Source organism: Panthera pardus, unplaced genomic scaffold (genome assembly GCF_024362965.1).
Source record: "Panthera pardus isolate Hobbes unplaced genomic scaffold, ASM2436296v1 HiC_scaffold_1, whole genome shotgun sequence".
In the NCBI taxonomy this organism is placed as follows: domain Eukaryota; kingdom Metazoa; phylum Chordata; class Mammalia; order Carnivora; family Felidae; genus Panthera; species Panthera pardus.
The window spans coordinates 32,271,602-32,292,519 of NW_026526654.1; positions in this window are offsets into that span (position 1 = coordinate 32,271,602).

The window sequence follows — 20,918 nt, forward strand, 5'->3', positions numbered from 1 at the left end:
AAATTTGCTAAGAGAATAAATCTAATGTTAAATATTCTTATTGCAAATAATACCTTTATTATTATGAATAATTGTTTTATCATCATTATTATTTTAAATATAGATGATGGGAGGAAACTTTTAGAGGTGATGAATATGTTTATGGCATAGATTGTGGTGATGTATATTTGTCTCTAAACTCATCAAGTTGTATACATTAAATACGTACAGCTTTCTATATATCAGTCATACCTCAATAAAGTGGTTTAAAAAATAAAAAAGAAAATACACTCATATCTCTTCTTTTGCTTAAAAAATACAAAAAGGGCAAACTAGAAACTAATAAAATTGGGTAGTTATAGGCAGTGGGTGGAAAAAGGGAGAAATGAATGTGAGAACAAACAAGGCAGAAGAAATGAGGAACAAGTGATACATCTCTGAGTATACCTTTCCTTAAAAAATTTTTTAATGTTTATTTATTTTTGAAAGAGAGAGAGAGCACAAGCAAAGGAGGGGCAGAGACACAAAATCTGAAGCAGGTTCCAAGCTGTCAGACTGGGGCTTAAACTCACAAACTGCAAGATGGTGACCTGAATTGAAGTTGGATGCCTGACCAAATGAGCCACCCAAGCAAACTGAATATACTTTAAACAAACAAACAAAAATTATTATGGTAAAAACGCTTAACATGAAACTAAACTTTTAGCAAATTCTAAGCATGCAATACTATTTTTGGCTATAGATACAATGTTGAGCAGTAGATCTCTAGAACTTATCCATCTTGCCTAAATGATACTTTATGCCTATCAGTTAGTAACTCCTTGTTACTGCTCCTGGCAACCACCATTCCACTTTTTGATTCTATTCATTTGACTATTTTAGAAACTTCATATAAGTGGAATCATGCAGTATTTGTCTTTCTGTAGAATTAAAATCAAGATCTCAAAAAGGTACTTGTTCTTACTTGCTACTGTTGTGGCATTGAGTGTGATTAGAATTGGTTTTTGTTTATTTCAGGCATATATAACTTATAATTAAACGCATTGGAGTATATTTACTGAATTTTCTTAAGTCTAACATGAAAGACCAAATTTATGTAAATATTTTAAATTTAATGAAATATTGTGTGGCAGCTTTAAAATCCTAGTCAGATAATTCTAACACCTGAGTCATCCATGGGATGAGAGAGTAGTAGCATGGAAGACCAGCAACCCACACAGCTTTGTTAAAGCCATGAGGACAAGAGGGGAATGTTTTTCTCTTGTTATTTGGCTGGTGGTCTATAGCAGGTATTGTCAAAAAGGTTTTCTGTCCTTCTGAGCCACACTTTTCCCAGTCCATTATCTAGAAAGAAGGGCTTTTGATGAAATTTTTATTTGCCACTGTTGGAGTTTCTTGTTTGGTAGCTTCTGTCATAACCTTTCAAGATATATGGGAGATAACAACAATTTGAGGAATAGAAATTCCTCAAATCACTAGGTCTCTTAGTAACCCTCCTTTTTCTTTCCAGTTTTCAAAGTTTTATTATCTGTGATTTTTTTTTTTTTTTAGTAGTAAGTGGAAGGACCTAGAAAGAATTGGACTACTCCATCTTACATAGCTCTTAATCATCATTACAAATGTATGTGGTTCAGGCCCTCACTTGATGGTCTGACCCTGTCACTCAACACTTATTAAGGTAATTGCATCCATGGGGTGCCTGGGCAGCTCAGTCTGTTAAGCCTCTGACTTCAGCTCAGGTCATTATCTCACAGTTTGTGGGTTTGAGCCCTGCATTGAGTTCTATGCTGACAGCTTGGAGCCTGGAACCTGCTTCAGATTCCCTGTCTCCCTCTCTCTACCCCTCCCCCACTTGTGCTTTGTCTCTCTGCCTCTCAAAAATGAGTATCTATTAAAAAATTAATTGCATCCACCCAATTCTGTTGCTTTGAAGCCTTGCCATATTCATTATTTGGAAGCAGCCCAGGATGGGCCTCTTAGATTCCTACGCATGTTGTTGGATATGTCAAGATTGCAGGGCCCTGACTACTCATTCACTCTATAGCAAGAAATTATTAATTGTCTTGAATCAAATAAAAAAAGAGAACATATTGATAAAAAAATTAAAAGTTATAGAAAAAGACAATGCAAATTATAACTGGAAAATACAATGACAGTAATAACAACCATAACACCACCAACCAAAAAACTGTATGGGTTTAATAGTATAGTGGAGATGACAGAGAATAGAATCTGTGAGCTCAGTGAACTTGAACTCAGATCAATTGAATTTACTCAATCAGAACAAAAGAAAGAAAATAGAGGAGGAGGAGGAGGAGGAGAAGAATGAGGAGAAGGAAGAGGAGGGGGAGAAAATGAATAGAGTCTTAGGAACAAGAGCAATACTAACAAAAGAGCTAATATTCCTATCACCAGACTCCCAGACGGTAAGGAGAAAGTATGTGGGGCCATAAAAGTATTCAAAGAAATAGTGATATTAAAGTTTCCAAGTATGGTTAAAGGCATAAATCTACAGATTTAAGAAGCTGAACCTCAAATAGGATAAACCTAAAGAAACTTATGCCAAGTCATACTATAATTAAATGTCTAAAAGGTGATGATAGGAGCATGGGAGGGGCAGAGACAGGGGGAGACGCAGGATATGAAGCAGGCTCCAGGCTCTGAGCTGTCAGCACAGAGCCCAATGTGGGGCTTGAACTCACAAACCGCGAGGTCGTGACCTGAGCCGAAGTCGGACACTTAACTGACTAAGCCACCCAGGCACCCCTGAAGATCTTTTAGAATCTTCACTGATGTGGGGGGGTTCCGGAAGATGGCGGCATAGGAGGACGCGGGGCTCACAGCGCGTCGTGCCCATCACTTAGATTCCACCTACACCTGCCTAAAGAACCCAGAAAACCGCCAGAGGATTAGCAGAAGGGAGTCTCCGGAGTCAAGCGCAGACCAGAGGCCCACGGAAGAGGGTAGGAAGGGCGGCGAGGCGGTGCGCGCTCCACGGACTGGCGGGAGGGAGCCGGGGCAGAGGGGCGGCTCGCCGGCCAAGCAGAGCCCCCGAGTCTGGCTGGCAAAAGCGGAGGGGCCGGACGGACTGTGTTCCGACAGCAAGCGCGACTTAACGTCTGGGAGGTCAGAAGTTAACAGCTCTGCTCGGAAAGCGGGAAGGCTGGAGGACAAAGGGAGGGAGAGCTGCTGAGCCCCCGGACGGCAGAGCTCAGCTTGGCGGGGAACAAAGGCGCTCACCAGCGCCATCTCCCCCGCCCATCCCCCAGCCAAAATCCCAAAGGGAACCAGTTCCTGCCAGGGAACTTGCTCGCTCCGCGCAAACACCCAACTCTGTGCTTCTGCGGAGCCAAACCTCCGGCAGCGGATCTGACTCCCTCCCGCTGCCACAGGGCTCCTCCTGAAGTGGATCACCTAAGGAGAAGCGAGCTAAGCCTGCCCCTCCAGCCCCCGTGCACCTTGCCTACCCACCCCAGCTAATATGCCAGATCCCCAGCAACACAAGCCTGGCAGTGTGCAAGTAGCCCAGACGGGACACGCCACCCCACAGTGAATCCCGCCCCTAGGAGAGGGGAAGAGAAGGCACACACCAGTCTGACTGTGGCCCCAGCAGTGGGCTGGGGGCAGACATCGGGTCGGACTGCGGCCCCGCCCACTAACTCCAGTTATACACCACAGCACAGGGGAAGTGCACTGCAGGTCCTCACCATGCCAGGGACTCTCCAAAATGACCAAACGGAAGAATTCCCCTCAGAAGAATCTCCAGGAAATAACAACAGCTAATGAACTGATCAAAAAGGATTTAAATAATATAACAGAAAGTGAATTTAGAATAATAGTCATAAAATTAATCGCTGGGCTTGAAAACAGTATACAGGACAGCAGAGAATCTCTTGCCACAAAGATCGAGGGACTAAGGAACAGTCACGAGGAGTTGAAAAACGCTTTAAACGAATTGCAAAACAAAATGGAATCCACGATGGCTCGGCTTGAAGAGGCAGAGGAGAGAATAGGTGAACTAGAAGATAAAGTTATGGAGAAAGAGGAAGCTGAAAGAAAGAGAGATAAAAAAATCCAGGAGTATGAGGGGAAAATTAGAGAACTAAGTGATACACTAAAAAAAAATAATATACACATAATTGGTATCCCAGAGGAGGAAGAGAGAGGGAAGGGTGCTGAAGGGGTACTTGAAGAAATTATAGCTGAGAACTTCCCTGAACTGGGGAAGGAAAAAGGCATTGAAATCCAAGAGGCACAGAGAACTCCCTTCAGACGTAACTTGAATCGATCTTCTGCACGACATATCATAGTGAAACTGGCAAAATACAAGGATAAAGAGAAAATTCTGAAAGCAGCAAGGGATAAACGTGCCCTCACATATAAAGGGAGACCTATAAGACTCGTGACTGATCTCTCCTTTGAAACTTGGCAGGCCAGAAAGGCTTGGCACGATATCTACAGTGTGCTAAACAGAAAAAATATGCAGCCGAGAATCCTTTATCCAGCAAGTCTGTCATTTAGAATAGAAGGAGAGATAAAGGTCTTCCCAAACAAACAAAAACTGAAGGAATTTGTCACCACGAAACCAGCCCTACAAGAGATCCTAAGGGGGATCCTGTGAGACAAAGTACCAGAGACATCACTACAAGCATAAAACATACAGACATCACAATGACTCTAAACCCATATCTTTCTATAATAACACTGAATGTAAATGGATTAAATGCGCCAACTAAAAGACATAGGGTATCAGAATGGGTAAAAAAACAAGACCCATCTATTTGCTGTCTACAAGAGACTCATTTTAGATCTGAGGACACCTTCCGATTGAGAGTGAGGGGATGGAGAACTATTTATCATGCTCCTGGAAGCCAAAAGAAAGCTGGAGTAGCCATACTTATATCAGACAAACTAGACTTTAAATTAAAGGCTGTAACAAGAGATGAAGAAGGGCATTATATAATAATCACAGGGTCTATCCACCAGGAAGAGCTAACTATTATAAATGTCTATGCGCCAAATACCCGAGCCCCCAGATATATAAAACAATTACTCATAAACATAAGCAACCTTATTGATAAGAATGTGGTCATTGCAGGGGACTTTAACACCCCACTTACAGAAATGGACAGATCATCTAGACACACAGTCAATAAAGAAACAAGGGCCCTGAATGATACATTGGATCAGATGGACTTGACAGATATATTTAGAACTCTGCATCCCAAAGCAACAGAATATACTTTCTTCTCGAGTGCACATGGAACATTCTCCAAGATAGATCATATACTGGGTCACAAAACAGCCCTTCATAAGTTTACAAGAATTGAAATTATACCATGCATACTTTCAGACCACAATGCTATGAAGCTTGAAATCAACCACAGGAAAAAGTCTGGAAAACCTCCAAAAGCATGGAGGTTAAAGAACACCCTACTAACGAATGAGTGGGTCAACCAGGCAATTAGAGAAGAAATTAAAACATATATGGAAACAAACGAAAATGAAAATACAACAATCCAAACGCTTTGGGATGCAGCGAAGGCAGTCCTGAGAGGAAAATACATTGCAATCCAGGCCTATCTCAAGAAACAAGAAAAATCCCAAATACAAAATCTAACAGCACACCTAAAGGAAATAGAAGCAGAACAGCAAAGGCAGCCTAAACCCAGCAGAAGAAGAGAAATCATAAAGATCAGAGCAGAAATAAACAATATAGAATCTAAAAAAACTGTAGAGCAGATCAACGAAACCAAGAGTTGGTTTTTTGAAAAAATAAACAAAATTGACAAACCTCTAGCCAGGCTTCTCAAAAAGAAAAGGGAGATGACCCAAATAGATAAAATCATGAATGAAAATGGAATGATTACAACCAATCCCTCAGAGATACAAACAATTATCAGGGAATACTATGAAAAATTATATGCCAGCAAATTGGACAACCTGGAAGAAATGGACAAATTTCTAAACACCCACACTCTTCCAAAACTCAATCAGGAGGAAATAGAAAGCTTGAACAGACCCATAACCAGCGAAGAAATTGAATCGGTTATCAAAAATCTCCCAACAAATAAGAGTCCAGGACCAGATGGCTTCCCAGGGGAGTTCTACCGGACATTTAAAGCAGAGATAATACCTATCCTTCTCAAGCTATTCCAAGAAATAGAAAGGGAAGGAAAACTTCCAGACTCATTCTATGAAGCCAGTATTACTTTGATTCCTAAACCAGACAGAGACCCAGTAAAAAAAGAGAACTACAGGCCAATATCCCTGATGAATATGGATGCAAAAATTCTTAATAAGATACTAGCAAATCGAATTCAACAGCATATAAAAAGAATTATTCACCATGATCAAGTGGGATTCATTCCTGGGATGCAGGGCTGGTTCAACATTCGCAAATCGATCAACGTGATACATCACATTAACAAAAAAAAAGAGAAGAACCATATGATCCTGTCAATCGATGCAGAAAAGGCCTTTGACAAAATCCAGCACCCTTTCTTAATAAAAACCCTTGAGAAAGTCGGGATAGAAGGAACATACTTAAAGATCATAAAGGCCATTTATGAAAAGCCCACAGCTAACATCATCCTCAACGGGGAAAAACTGAGAGCTTTTTCCCTGAGATCAGGAACACGACAGGGATGCCCACTGTCACCGCTGCTGTTTAATATAGTGCTGGAAGTTCTAGCATCAGCAATCAGACAACAAAAGGAAATCAAAGGCATCAAAATTGGCAAAGATGAAGTCAAGCTTTCGCTTTTTGCAGATGACATGATATTATACATGGAAAATCCGATAGACTCCACCAAAAGTCTGCTAGAACTGATACATGAATTCAGCAAAGTTGCAGGATACAAAATCAATGTGCAGAAATCAGTTGCATTCTTATACACTAACAATGAAGCAACAGAAAGACAAATGAAGAAACTGATCCCATTCACAATTGCACCAAGAAGCATAAAATACCTAGGAATAAATCTAACCAAAGATGTAAAAGATCTGTATGCTGAAAACTATAGAAAGCTTATGCAGGTAATTGAAGAAGATATAAAGAAATGGAAAGACATTCCCTGCTCATGGATTGGAAGAATAAATATTGTCAAAATGTCAATACTACCCAAAGCTATCTACACATTCAATGCAATCCCAATCAAAATTGCACCAGCATTCTTCTCGAAACTAGAACAAGCAATCCTAAAATTCATATGGAACCACAAAAGGCCCCGAATAGCCAAAGTAATTTTGAAGAAGAAGACCAAAGCAGGAGGCATCACAATCCCAGACTTTAGCCTCTACTACAAAGCTGTCATCATCAAGACAGCATGGTATTGGCATAAAAACAGACACATAGACCAATGGAATAGAATAGAAACCCCAGAACTAGACCCACAAACGTATGGCCAACTCATCTTTGACAAAGCAGGAAAGAACATCCAATGGAAAAAAGACAGTCTCTTTAACAAATGGTGCTGGGAGAACTGGACAGCAACATGCAGAAGGTTGAAACTAGACCACTTTCTCACACCATTCACAAAAATAAACTCAAAATGGATAAAGGACCTGAATGTGAGACAGGAAACCATCAAAACCTTAGAGGAGAAAGCAGGAAAAGACCTCTCTGACCTCAGCTGTAGCAATCTCTTACTCTGCACATCCCCAAAGGCAAGGGAATTAAAAGCAAAAGTGAATTACTGGGACCTTATGAAGATAAAAAGCTTCTGCACAGCAAAGGAAACAACCAACAAAACTAAAAGGCAACCAACGGAATGGGAAAAGATATTTGCAAATGACACATCGGACAAAGGGCTAGTATCCAAAATCTATAAAGAGCTCATCAAACTCCACACCCGAAAAACAAATAACCCAGTGAAGAAATGGGCAGAAAACATGAATAGACACTTCTCTAAAGAAGACATCCGGATGGCCAACAGGCACATGAAAAGATGTTCAACGTCGCTCCTTATCAGGGAAATACAAATCAAAACCACACTCAGATACCACCTCACGCCAGTCAGAGTGGCCAAAATGAACAAATCAGGAGACTATAGATGCTGGAGAGGATGTGGAGAAACAGGAACCCTCTTGCACTGTTGGTGGGAATGCAAATTGGTGCAGCCGCTCTGGAAAGCAGTGTGGAGGTTCCTCAGAAAATTAAAAATAGACCTACCCTATGACCCAGCAATAGCACTGCTAGGAATTTATCCAAGGGATACAGGAGTACTGATGCATAGGGGCACTTGTACCCCAATGTTTATAGCGGCACTCTCAACAATAGCCAAATTATGGAAAGCGCCTAAATGTCCATCAACTGATGAATGGATAAAGAAATTGTGGTTTATATACACAATGGAATACTACGTGGCAATGAGAAAAAATGAACTATGGCCTTTTGTAGCAACATGGATGGAACTGGAGAGTGTGATGCTAAGTGAAATAAGCCATACAGAGAAAGACAGATACCATATGGTTTCACTCTTATGTGGATCCTGAGAAACATAACAGAAACCCATGGGGGAGGGGAAGGAAAAAAAAAAAAAAAAAAGAGGTTAGAGTGGGAGAGAGCCAAAGCATAAGAGACTGTTAAAAACTGAGAACAAACTGAGGGTTGATGGGGGGTGGGAGGGAGGGCAGGGTGGGAGGGAGGGCAGGGTGGGTGATGGGTATTGAGGAGGGCACCTTTTGGGATGAGCACTGGGTGTTGTATGGAAACCAATTTGACAGTAAATTTCATATATTAAAAAATAAAAAAAAATAAAAATAAAAAAAAATAAAAAAAATAAAAGGTGATGATAAATCATCTTGGAAGAAGTCAGAGAGAAATGACCTTATGTATAGCAGAAAAGCATTTCAAATATGGTGGATTTTTCATTTGAAATTGTGCATGTCAGAAGGAAATAAGCCTGCTTCAAGTGTTATAAGAAAAGAATCATCAACTGTGAGATCTAGAACTGACAAAACTATCCTTCAGGAGTGAAGACAAAGTGAGACATTCTCAGATAAAGCAAAACTAAAAAACTTTGTTACTAGCAAGCTTACCCTTTCCATATACAGAAAAGAAATGATGATTGAAAAATGCATGGGATTTCAGAAAGGAAATTGAAACATGAAATCTTTACAAATAAGGGTAGACTATTAATCTCGTGATTTTCTTAAATCATATTCAATGGCTGAAGTAAAAATCATAACATCTAATGTTGTGCAGGATGTATACCAAGGAAATTCTTAAAATAATTATATACAAATTAGGGAGGGTAAAGGGACCTAAATAGAAGTAAAATTTGAGGTGGCACATCAGTGGCTCAGTTGGTTAAACGTCTGACTCTTGGTTTCAGCTTGGGTCATGATCTCACAGTTTGTGAGTTTCCCGCATCAGGCTCTGTGCTGAGAGTGTAGAGCCTGCCTAGGATTCTCTCTTTCCCTTTTCTCTCTCTGACCCTTTCTGTCCCTCTCTCTCTCTCAAAATAAATATTATTTTAATAAAGTTTATTACTTTAAAAATTTTTAAAAAGAGAAGTAAAATTTTGACATTTACTTTAATTGGAAAAACCATTAGTACCAGTAGACTGTTATAATATCTAGACCAATCACTAATAAAACCATGCAAGGCAAATACCATAAAACACTATAAATAATAAAAAATAAATTATGAATAAATTTCACTTATCTTGGACTATTCAGGCTACTATAACAAATTACCATAGAATGAATGGCTTAAACAACAAACATTTAGTTCTCACTGTTCTGGAAGATGGAAAGTTCAAAATCAAGTTTCCCTAGACAGGTTAATTTCTTCGTGAGGGCTCTTTTCCTGTCATGTGAACAGCCATCCTCTCACTGTATTTTCATATGGTAGTATAGAAAGATCTCTGTTTTCTTATTGCTGAATGTCCAACTTTACAGATAAAGGAAATAATGCTGAGTCCCTGATATGCCACCATCCCTCAAAAAAAACATACTTGATTATAGTAGACTCTGTCAAGCTAATCCAGTGATTCATTCTTAAAGGAATAGGCATATAATTCAAGTATGTTTTCCTTTCCTGCCCAAAGGGCCTTAGCCAACACAACCGGGTAGAGCCTTATTGAGTGTTTGCTGTCAACATTGGATGAATTTTACCATCATATCTGTCCAAGGTTCTTTCTCATATTATTCAAAATGTTGGGAGTGGCCAACATGACATGAAATTTTTTCACTTTTAGAAATATAATTAACATTAAACATTAAATTATTTTAAATATAAACCTCCATTTCAGGGCGCCTGGGTGGCTCAGTCGGTTAAGCAGCCAACTTTGGCTCAGGTCATGATCTCGTGGTCCGTGAGTTCGAGCCCCGCATCGGGCTCTGTGCTGACAGCTCAGAGCCTGGAGCCTGTTTCAGATTCTGTGTCTCCCTCTCTCTGACCCTCCCCTGTTCATGCTTTGTCTCTCTCTGTCTCAAAAATAAATAAACGTTAAAAAAATTAAAAAAATATATAAACCTCCATTTCAAACTAGGTTTTAAAGAACTAATAAATATTCCAGTGACCATTTTTATATTTTATCTGTATTGTCTGTGTATGGTTAATGTACTCAGTGAAATCAGTTGTCTACCCTAATTTTTTAAAAATATTTTTAACTATCTATGTGTCTACCTGTAATCAATTTTAAATTTTGTAGAAATAAGCATAATATAATAGCTACTAACACTGCAGCTAGCCCCTACATGACTAAGAAGAGAGTGCTTCCACCATCTGATTAATACTGAGTTATTGCTGGAAATTAGTACTAGGTATTATGGTAAGAATACTAGGTAAGAATAGTAATTAATAGAAAAGGTAAGAATTATTTTTTCCATGGATAGAGAGAAAGCACAGCAAAATCACCAGGCAAAATATGCTCAGTATTTAAGAAAATGCTACATCTAGACTCACAATAAATTAAAAAAATATTTTTTTTCAATATTCCTAACATGGAATGTTAGGTTGAAGAGCCAGTAATGTCTGAGAAAATTTCTACCGTGGCATCGCATATTATCAGAGACAAATTTTTGTTTTGTTTTTTGGTTTTTTTATTTCAGGTATATATAATTTATAACTAGACTTACTGCAATATATTTACTGAATTTTCTTAAATCCAATAAGAGAAACCTAATTGATATAAACATTTTAAATTTGTCCATGACTTCTCAATAGTGTAATTATCCTATGTGTTGATGAAAGCAACTTTAATTAAGTGGAATATCTTGTAACTACTAACATAATTATTTAAGAGTATAGAGTGTAATTGAAACCTTTATTTCTATAATATTAACTTTAAATAGTTACAAAATGGAAATCCATGCTTTGACTAAAACTAAGGAATCAAAATAAAGGAAGCAACTAAAAACAATATATTTGAGTTGTAAAAGTATATACGTTTTGTATAAGTACATTTGAAATCAAAACATTTTTTAGTAATAAAAAACTGTCTTAAAAATTTCTTCTGACTGAGTTTTCAAAAAATGTTAATCCTTGAGAGAGACACAGGGAGAGAGAGAGAGACAGAGACAGAGAGACAGAGTGCAAGCAGGGGAGGGGCAGAGAGAGAGGGAGACACAGAATCTGAGGTAGGCTCCAGGCTCCAACCTGTCAGTACAGAGCCTGACAGAGGGCTCAAACTCATGAACCACAAGACCATAACTTGAGCCAAAGTTGGACTCTCAACAATCTGAGGCACCCAGGCACCCCAGTCTCCTGACTGCATTTTTAATCAAGTATGAAATAGTTCCCTTAATAGAGTTGCAATGTAAAATAAGTATACTGAAGGCTGTTCAAATTTTTGATTACTTGAAATATATATGTCTTAAGGTTTTAACTCAGTTTTTCAGTGAGATATAGCAAATTTTCCAAAGTGATTTAAACTTTTAAGGTAAACTGGTGGAGATATCTAGAGGAAAGTATCTTTATTTTGACTGTATGTGACTAATAGTTACATTTTCATCTCATAAATCTGTAGGTAAAATGTAGTCATTTACTAAAACTCTGATTTATAACATATATGGATTTTTCTTTGAAGCAAAAAAGTCAGAATTACATTAGAAGCAAGCAGCTACAAATAAAATATGTTGAACTTTATACATGAAGATGACACTTCTGATATTCCTTGAATTGGAATGGATTCCAATTCCTTGAATTGGATGAAGCATTGAGCATTTTTTTTCTGTAAATTAGATGGTTGGGCTTTAAATTATCTGGTTTCTTGTTCTGTACTCTGAACTAGCTGTCACTTTTTCACTCTATTTCTCTATGGGCTCCTGGAAACATTTAAAATTTTAGTTAATGAATTTTTATATTTCAAAACATTTCATATATATATAAATAGATATTACAATATTAATAGGCTTGAATAAATATATATTCAACAATAATCAAATGCATTTGAATAATGATGTATTATAAAAGTATAAACAGGTTAGATATTTCAATAATTATTTCATAATAATTTAAAATTTTAAGAAATAGATGTACTACTAGATTTTCCCAGGGGAATTTGAATATATGATACCTAATTTTAGAAGGCAACTATGTTCCATTGAATTACATTTTTAGAAATTATGATTTATCCAAACTTAATCAATTAATAAAATAAAACCTGATCTTAGCCATACTTTTAATGAAATTTTAATGGGTTGAGAAAGGTAATTCAATTCAGTTGAGTTTACCAAAATTCTGCATAAGATACATTTTTTCCCAGTACTTGTAAATATATTTCAGACACTAAAAGTGTGATTTTTTCCTTTTTCAAATTTTTATTTAAATTTCAGTTAGTTTACATACAGTGTAATACTAGTTTCAAGTGTATAATTTAGTGATTCAACACTTACATACAACACCCAGTGCTCATCATAAGTGTACTTTTTAATCCCCTTCATTATTTAGCCCATCCCTCACTCATCTCTCCTCTGATAACTATCAGTTTGTTCTCTATACTTGAGTCTGTTTCTTGGTTTGCATATCGCTTTTTTTCTTCCTAGGATCGTGTTTTGTTTTTTAAATGCCACATATGAGTGAAATTATATGGTATTTTATTTACTATTTTTCCTATAACTTAAACAAAATTATGAAAAAATAAAGTTAAATTCTAAATGTGCTAGTGTCAGGAACCATCTTTCTTATCAAAACTGTGTCTTAAGCTGCAACTCCCTTAATGATTATTATTATTTTGGGGAAAATAATGTTTATTAGCTCTTCTTTAATTTTTATTTATTTAAAAAAATTATGTTTATTTTTGAGAAAGAGAGAGAGAGAGAGTCAAGAGTGCAAGCAGGAGAGGCAGACAGAGAGGGAAACACAGAATCTGAAGCAGGCTCCAGGCTCTGAGCTGTCAGCACAGAGCCCAATGCAGTGCTCGAACCCACAAACTGTAAGATCATGACCTGAGCCAAAGTCGGGTGCTGAAGCGACTGAGCCACCCAGGCACCCCTTCTTTAATTTTTAGACACTCATCAATGAATAACATGGGAAACCATCAAATGCATGCATATTAAAGGCAATTGTTTTTAACAATCAGAAAAAATGTATATATAATAATTATTTGAATAAGAACACCAAACTATTAATAGTAGTTTATTTGAGTGGTGGCTATGCTTTAATTAAATACCCAGTGCATAATATTAACTTAGTCGAAATCTTCTCAATTCAATGAGGATTATCAGCAGCAGGCAGTGTGAGGCTCTTGTTACTTGTTACTATTGTTGTTACTGTTGTTTTTAACTCTATTCTCTTTCCAATTCTTATTATTTTTCTCTTGTAGGGACTTAGATGAAATTTGTATTTTTCACATATTTAATTATATTTTACACAAAGACATTGTGTTGTACATGTTATCATTTCCAGCTAGCCATTTAGAAGAACTCTGTATGTAGCTCTAACTATATCTAACTTTTTTTCCAGTTCCATAATTTTTCATAGTATATATCAACCATATTTTGTTATTGCACTTGTAAGTTTCCAGGGTACTCACCTACCTGCTACCAAAGGCAATGATAATATGAATATCTTTGAGGATACCTACCAGTGAAATATGTAAAGATTACACTAGGAAGTATGTGTAGGAGTAGAAATTCTGAGTAATAAAGCACATGCATTTCTATTTTTACATGCAATGTCAAAAAAATATTATTTTACATTTCACTTCTTTCCCTGAATGTTTCTGTATCTTTGTATTCTTTCCAACACTTGAAATTATACAGACTTCTAATATTTAGAAATATTCACATTCTGTTGAGTGTGAATAGGTTCAATTACTATTTTGATTTGCATCTTATTACTTACTATTTTTCAATATCAGTTTGACCATCTGTGTATATACTTGTCAAGAACTAGCTTTTTCTGTCTATAATCTACGTTATCTTTATTCTTAGGCAATTTTCCTTATAAGCTCTAGTATTTCTACTATTTAGGCAAGAATTTGCTGAATATTTTATATATTAATTCCTTCTTAGTCTAAGATTATCTGGGTCTAATCTCTAAGCTTTTCCAAAGTGGTTAATTTTGTCTTCAGTATTCTTTGTTAATCAGAACATTTGTTTACTTTTATTATTATTATTATTATTTTTGTTAATCAGAACATTGAAATTCTCCAGAATCAGTTCCATCATTCTTTATACTTTTTGGGAATTGTGTATGAATTCACTGTTCCGTTTTATATCATTTTCTCTATAGATGTTTCATAGAACATGCCTCAATTTGAATCTGTCTAATGTTTTGTTATATTTTTCAATATGGTAGGTATGCCACAGAAATAATGCTGTAGTCTTCTTAGTCTATTACATATCAAGAGGCAGATGATGCCAATGTGTTCCATTAGTGTTTACTTTGATCACCTGGATAAGATGATACATTTACGGTCTCTTCATTGTAATGCTATTATTGTCTCCTTTTTAATTAATAATTGCATGGTGGGAAGACACTGTGAGACTGTATAATTACAGTATTTTTTTGTTTATTCATATTGTAGAAAACAAGGGATCATCAGAAATTGTTTAATATTACGAAGTTAAAAAATATAAAATAAAAATGGAATAAAGAAAGAAGGGAACAGAACACATTTAGGAATTAAAAGAAAAGTTTAAAAATTTAAGGAATGTATAATTAACTTTCTCAAATATTGTCTCTATGTGTAACAGTACAGAGTTCTATAAAAATAGTACAAACAAGCAAATGTCTTTTAAAAACTTGACCTATTATAAACATATGCTTTTTTAGTCATAAAATTTAAAGACAGAATGAGAGACAGAGACAATGAAAGAATGGAAAGATAAAGAGCAGCATTCAGCCTAACCAATATTAAAATAATCAAAGCTAAAGTAATAAAATAATGTCTGTGGTTCATGAAAAAAATAGTTTAATAAAGATAAAATAGACATAGTATGTGCATATATACATGGTATTTACTGTTACACATATATTGATTTGATATATAACAACTAAGAAAACACAAATACTGTGCAAAATGAAGGTTTATCAAATTAAATAATAATAAAGGCACCTAAATGTAACACACGATCAGATATTTTCACTCATTACTTTTATGATGATTCTTGCGTGAATAATTTGTATGATGGTTATCAAACGGAAACTTCTTAACTCTCCATAGTTTCTTATCAGTTGGCTTTTCTTTTTTTTTAATTTTGTAATGTTTATAATTTTTGAGAGAGATAGAAGGACAGTGTGAGCAGGGGAGGGCAGAGAGAGAGAGAGAGAGGGAGACACAGAATCTAAAGCAGGCTCCAGGCTCTGAGCTGTCAGCACAGAGCCTGATGCAAGGCTCCAACTCATGAGCTGTGAGATCATGACCTGAACCTAAGTTGGACGCTCAAATAACTGAGCCACCCAGGCGCCTCAATAAGTTGGCTTTCTATTGTAAAGGAATTCTTTTCCTGCTACACCATTTATTTTGGTATTTATGCATCTCTATATGCATTTATTTATAGCAGTGTGTCTAGTTTCTCATTTCATTCACTAATTATATCCTTTTTTTATCACCAGTCCTTTACACATGCCCCCATTTTTCTTTGATTATTATTTTATTTTCTGCCACCACAAAATATTTCAGTCTCATTTTGTAACTATATTGACCTGACCTGGAGGCAATCATGTCTTCGAGGAACACTGGCTCCTTTTTGTGAAGAATAATATTTGCATAGAATGATATTTGAATCTAAAGCTGGAGTGATAATTGTGCTCATTTCTTTTGGGGTGTCATTGCTTCTCAAACTTCTCAGTGGATAGATCAGGAAGTAGATGCACGAATTCTTAGATACTCATACATACATGTATGCGTGTACATATATACACAAAAAATGTATATCTATATTACTATAAATAAAATAATTAGTTAATCATTTCAAGCCAGTTCCCTTTTTGCCATATTTATTTTTCCCTTCCCTGTCAGTGAGAAACCATTACCAGAATATTTTTACTTATTTGTCAGTCTAGAATACATAAATAATATATTCTGGTTCAAAATTGCTAGCCCATGGATATGTAAAAAAGAAAACAAAATCCTATAAATTAGAGTTTATATAGTATATTTTTGCTTCAGCTTGAGGGTGTATAGATTAAATACTTAACTCAATTTTTAGTTGTTACTTTCCCTTGCCCATCTATCCTTCACTCTTGTTATGTAATTCACTTAAAATATATTTTAGTTTTTTGTTCTTTTTTGTATTTCATTTTAAGTATAATTTCCCTATTGTTGTTTATTATAATTAATTTCTTTGGGTATGTGAAACCCGCCAAAGTTCCAAAAGACTGAACTGTACAAAAAGAAAAAGTCAGAAAAGTGACTCCATATTACTGCTATCCTTTTAACGCAGTTCCCATTCACCTTCATTAGATAACCTGCTCATTGTGCTATGGTATAAAATTCATAGTTTCCTTTTGCAATATTCAAATACAGTAAAACCTTGGTTTGCGAGCACAATTCGTTCTGGAAACATGCTTGTAACCCAAAACACTCATATATCAAAGTGAATTTCAAGAACCATTGGCTCAGTAGTTATCATGTGACATTCAGCATCATGTACTATTCATATTGCAAGACATTCCTCATTTATCAAGTTAAATTTATTAGAAATATTTGCTCATCTTGCAGAACATTCACAGAACAAGTTACTTGCAATCCAAGGTTTTACTGTACCTGTATATTTTACTGTTCTCCTCACACTTTATTTACTTATTTATTTATTTACATAAAGTGTAGTGACAAATGGCATTTCTAAAAAAAGGATAAAAAGTAGAGAATGACTGGGTTAAGACTGACTATCTTCTTAGTAGAGGAGATAAGATGGCAGAGTAGTAAAAGGACCTTACGCTTGCCTACTCCTTCAAACACAGCTCGATAAGTATCAAATAATTCTGAAGACCCAGGAAATTGACCTGGGAAGTAGGAGAACTGCACAACCTAGGGAGAAAAGAGGCCATATCATGGAAGGTAGGAGTTGTGGTGATGTGATTGGGGGTGAAAAGAATGGAGGACGCTGCAGAAAGGATAAATCCTGATCATGGACAGTGGAGAGAGAGAGAGATTTTGAGGGCGCGGGGGGAGAGATAAAGCAGCAAATAGGTGATTGTACAAGAAAAACACTTCCCCAAAACCATTGACTGGGAAAACCAGAGGGGGTGATTATTGCAAGTTTTTATAAGCAGTAGAGATGAGAGTAAGGTTTTAGACGTCTGTGCTATCACCAGTGTCAAGCCTGGCAGGCATAGCTGTGCTCTTGTGAAGAAGATAGGCTGAGGCCCAGGAGTGGACAGCATGCTCTGTGGATTCCCTGGGTTGCACTGGGAGAGATAGTTCCCCTTCATGGAGTGCATTTGGGAGAAGTGGCACTGACTCTCAGGGGACAAAAGAGCCAACGGGTGCCATTGATCTGCCTGATTCATTAGCATAAGAGCAGAGATGCCTGTTGAGGGCAGCTGACCTGGATGCTGGGTTTTTTTTTTTTTTGTTTTTTTTAGTTTTTTGTTTTTGTTTTTGTTTTTGTTTTTTTTTTTTTTTTTTTTTTTTTTTGCAACACTTTACAATAAACTCCAAATGTCTTGCACAGTCATGTGGCTGCTTTTCTGGGAAAAACACCTACCAGCCACAGCATGTTGACATCATCTCCCAGAGAATCAGCACAGGTCTGCACAGTGCCAGGTCCCTAAAATTTGGAATTTTGAAACTCAGCTGCACACCTGAGATAAGACACAGGAGCACTCCACCACCGGGAGGGCAGAAGGCTTGGATAAAGAAAACGTGAAGGCAGGGATATGATGGAAACCTGGGACAAAAGAGGGGATATTGTTCCTTCTGTGAGGACTTCCTGAACAGTGGTGGACACCACCTCCCATCTCCAGGGAGGAGAGCAGGCTGATCCCATTTTTCACCCTTCCCATAAGAATGGCTGGGCTTTAGTTAGTGGGACAAGGCACACAGTGGAGGCCTGATCTTACACCAAGCCCCAATCCCCTGGTCTCTGCAGATGCCTCTTTTACTAGGGCCAATATGATTGGGAGGCAGAACAGCAGCAGTCCCCCTGCCCAGAAGACCAGTACAAACCACTTGCACAACAGGTCTACTGATCATAGAGTGCTTCAAAACTTCAGCTTTAGTGGAAATAGGACCAGGCACAGTCTTTTCTCACACACAAAAGATAGACACTTAAGCAAAATGCTAAGACAGAGGATTTCATGCCAAAAGAAAGAACAAGAAGACGTCACAGCCAGGGAGCTAATCAAACCAATATAAGTAATATGCCTGAAGCAGAATTTAAAACAACAATCATAAGGATATTAGCTGAGCTTGAGAAAAGCATAGAAGACACCAGAAAGACACCACAGACATAAAACCTAAAAACTAGTCAGGCCAGAATAAGAAATGCTACAACTGAGATGCAAAACTGACTGAATGTAATGATGACAAGGCTCGAAGAAGTAGTTTAATGAATCGGAGAAGATAAAATTATGGAAAATAATTAAATTGAAAATTGAAAAGAAGAGGGAAATAAAAATACAGGATTAAAAATGTAGAGTTAGAAAACTCACCGACATAAAGCATAATAACATTCACATTGGAGTCCTAGAAGAAGAGAGGTAAAAAGGAGCAGAATGTTTATTTGAGCAAATTATATCTATAAACCTACCCAATCTGGGGAAGGAAGCAGATATCCAAATCCAGGAGGTACATAGAACTCCCATCAAAATGAACAAAACCATCCAATTCCAAGACATATTATAGTAAAATTTGTAAAATACAGAGATAAGGAAAGAATCCTGAAAGCAGCAAGGAAAAAGAAATCTCTCCACAGAAACCTGCCAGGCCAGAAGGGCATGGCATGAGATATTCAATGTGCTGAATGGGAAAAATTTGGAGTCAAGAATACTTTATCCAGCATGACTGTCATTCAGAATAGGAGATAAAGAGTTTCCCAGACAAACGAACAAACAAACAAAAAAACAACAAAGGAATTTGTGACCACTAAACCAGCCCTCCAAGAAATACTAAAGGAGGTTCTTTGAGTGGGGGAAAAAAGAACAAAAGCAACAAAGACTTGAAAGGTAGTAGAGAAAATTTACAGAAACAACAAATTTATAGGTAAGACAATCACACTAAATTAATACCTATCAATAATCACTCTCAATGTAAATCGACTAAATGCTTCCATCAAAAAAATAATGGATTAAAAAAAAGACCCATCTAGAGGCACCTGGGTGGCTCAGTCGGTTGGGCTGCCGACTTCGGCTCAGGTCATGATCTCGCGGTCCATGAGTTCGAGCCCTGCGTCGGGCTCTGTGCTGACAGCTCAGAGCCTGGAGCCTGTTTCAGATTCTGTGTCTCCTTCTCTCTGACCCTCTCCCGTTCATGCTCTATCTCTCTCTGTCTCAAAAAAAAATAAATAAACGTTAAAAAAAATAAAAAAAAAATAAATAAATAAAAATAAAAAAATAAAAAAAGACCCATCTATATGCTACCTACAAGAGACTCATTTTAGACCTAAAGACACCTCCAAATTGAAAGCGAGGGGATGGAGAACCATCTATCATGCTCATGGACATCAAAAGAAAGCTTGACTATCCATACTTATAGCAGACAAACTAAATTTTAAACTGAAGACTGTAACAAAAGATGAAGAAGGGCACATAACATAATACAGGGCTCTATCCAACAAGACTATCTAACTACTGTAAATATTTATGCCTCCAACTTGGAGGCACCCCACAATATAAAACAATTAATAACAAACATAAAGATACTCATTTATAATAATACAATAATAGCAGGGGACTTGAACACCCCATATCCATTACTGTATACAAAAAGATTGAGGACATACTATGCATATTTTTAGACCACAATTCTATGAAATTAGAAGTCAACCACAAGAAAAAAATTTGGAAAGACTATAAGTACATGGAGATTAAAAAACATCCTACTAAAGAATGAATTGGTTAACCAGGAAATTAAAGAAGAAATAAAAAAATACATGGAAACAAATGAAAATGAAAACACAACAGTCCAAAACACTTGGGATGCAGCAAAAGCAGCCATATGAGGGAAGCATACAGCAATACAAGCCTACATCAAGAAGCAGAAAAGTCTCAAATATACAATCTAACCTTACACTTAAAGGAGTTATAAAAGGAACAGTAGATAGAGCATAAGGCCACCACAAGAAGGGAAATAATATTAGAGCAGGAATAAATTATATAGAAACAAAAATACCCCAAACTGACAGAATAGATCAATGAAACTAAGGGCTGGTTCTTTGAAAGAATTAATAAAACTGGTAAACCCCTAGTCACTCTTTTCAAAAAGAAAAGAGAAAGTATCCAAGTAAATAAAATCATGAATGAAAAAGGGGATATCACAACCAACACAACAGAAATATAAAAAATATAAGAGAATATTATGAAAAATTATATGCCAAAA